The 2500-nt window shown below is 44.5% G+C and overlaps 1 protein-coding gene across 1 annotated transcript in view; it reads left to right on the top strand.

Moving 5' to 3' along the window:
* The window catches only part of cacna1ab (calcium channel, voltage-dependent, P/Q type, alpha 1A subunit, b), a 59833-nt gene that overhangs the window by 19502 nt on the left and 37831 nt on the right, over nt 1-2500 (top strand).

The raw sequence follows: 2500 nt of genomic DNA, 5'->3' as shown, positions 1-2500 counted from the left end.
TGACTGCTGTAGCTTTCAAGACAGCGAGGGGAATTTCTCGATAACACTCTGCTCACACACCTCATGATTAGCAAATGCCATTAGCAATGATCTGTGCATGCTAACATGCTACTGTAGCAGCAGCAGCAGCACTGTACACAACCACAAGTGCATCGCTCCCCAGATGTACTGTAATCACTGTGATGAGTTCACACTGTGGGATGTGAAGGTAGGTGCCACTCTGCTTGGGCTGTGTGAATTAGCAAACCAAGCAGACATTGTTCCTCATCAGTGGCTTGATTTCATAAGCTATGCCATTATGAAAGCCGCAAAAAAAAAAAAAAAAAAAACTGGTCCTGGATCAGTTTGTCATGGCAATCTTAGAAGGAGCTGGCATGCAAGAAGGTGTGCTACAAAAATGCCTGTACCTCACTTTTTATTTAAATTTTACGCAACTGTAGCTCCTATGTCCAACACCTTAACGTGCTGTTGGATTTAATTTGGGTGACTGAGGAAGATTGTACTATGCCGGTATATCCACACACTGCTGTGTATATACATCATGTCAATTTGAATGGCCCCTTTGGAAAGCCTATCAACCTCACCTAGCCATGCACTCTAGGCGAATAGCTGATAGGTTGCAAAAAATATATACATTTTTTGCAAGTTTTACCAAAAAATCACTCCACCCTCCACGCCCCCTAGACCACCCTCTTCCTCTCCCTTGTTCGCCCGCCCCTCCCTCTGTTCCATCCCTGCCTTCTCCTTTACCCCCCCCCCCCGTTAGCCTTTTCCTCTACTCCACTGCCCTGCCTACCTTATTCCTTCTCCTCTTGTTCCCTTCATCTCCCTTCATATGCTCGAGGCTGGCAAGGACAAAGACGCTCACCTTACCTGTGGTGCTTCCATTTGTTGAGTCATGGATGAGGAAGGGAGGGACAGAGAGAGAGAGAGAGAGAGAGAGAGAGAGAGAGAGAGAGAGCGAGAGTGTGAAGCTAAGTAGTTCAACTGAAACATAAAATTTCAGGATCAGGCAATCAGTTCACTGACGTTTATTTATTTTCCCGTCTCTTTATGTTCAATTTATTTTTTCCTTTTATTCTCTCTGTCTGGGTCAGCAGCACTGTATCTCTCAGCCCAACCAACATCAAAGTTATGCATGTCAAACAGAGGACCAAGAAGACAGTTAGTTTGAACCCTAAGGACCTCATATACTGTAGGAACAAAGATGTAAAAGTCCGGCTTCAGAAAGTAAAAGTCCTGCCATGTATTGTTTCTACCTGTGCACTTAACACATGTGATTTCAGTAATTATCTGATCTACCCGGCTTAAGAGTTGTGCTAATTAAAATCAGCTCATTAAGTGAATGGTTGAAACAAAAATGGCAGGCCTTTTACTTTCTGAAGACGTACTTGTACACCTCTGTTTAGGAACCATCTCAAACAGGCAGTAAGATCAGGCATGTGACACAGATAGGGTCTCAGTACAGAGCCGGTTGGACTCAACAAATGTCTGAATGATATCACCATTATTATGAACATAGCATGCATGTCCCAGCCGACCAATTATGCTTATGCTAGCTTTGGGACTAGGTGTCCTAAAATTGACAACGTGTCCCAATTTGCCTGCCTGTATGCTGGTTTTTCAGGCTGCTAAGGTAGCTGGGTAATATCCTCATCTGTAATCTGGCAGACATTTTGGATCCAAAAAGCCACTGACTTGACCAAGGCTGTGGCTAAGTCTGTTATGCATCACAGCTTCCCTTTACTTGCTTGAACTGTGAGAGCGAGGGTTGTCCCCAGGTCCCAGGGATGTCCCAATCCATAAGTGGAGACAGGAGCAACCCCTCCGCTATCGATCCAGTCAAGCCACGGCCCTAGGAAGGGCTGCCAAAGCACCTGGCTCCCTGACCTTGGGTTTAGCATGCAGTGAAGGGAGGCTCAGGCTGAGCCACAGTCAATGCCAGAGATCGCCCCGACTAGGCGTGAGACCCCCGAACTTGTCCAGGTGTTCGTGTGAGTGACTGTGTGTGGAGAAACAAGTGATATCTGTCTGTTTTTGATGTCACCGAAGATATCAAAACCAGCTCAAGTGTGATCTTGTGGTTTTTTCCAGTCTCATAGCAAAAACTATATCTCCACAGACTGCTCCCATAGTACACATCTGGAACTATTAGTTATGCAGAAGAGAGCAGGTTCTGACTGGTTGCTTTTCTATTTGTTGGACGATTCGCTCCAAGGATAATTGCCAAATAAGCGATAACAATTACTGTATCTTATCTAGATCTTTAACAAGCTTATCTTTAGATAAACATGGACTTTCAGCATGAAATATCCCGAAAACACCAATAACCTTGGGACAAATGAGGTGCTACAGAGCTTATCACTGCATGTAAGACATTGTAAATTGAGTAGCCTCAGGCCTTTAACCATTGGTCTAAAAACATGTAAGGATTAACTTGAGTGTTGCATGTTAGGAGATAATGGACTCAGGTGTGACAAGGTAAGTAGATAGATGTGAC

The sequence above is a fragment of the Alosa sapidissima genome, chromosome 9 (assembly GCF_018492685.1).
Source record: "Alosa sapidissima isolate fAloSap1 chromosome 9, fAloSap1.pri, whole genome shotgun sequence".
Lineage (NCBI taxonomy): Eukaryota > Metazoa > Chordata > Actinopteri > Clupeiformes > Clupeidae > Alosa > Alosa sapidissima.
This window is presented reverse-complemented; position numbering and strand designations above follow the sequence as displayed.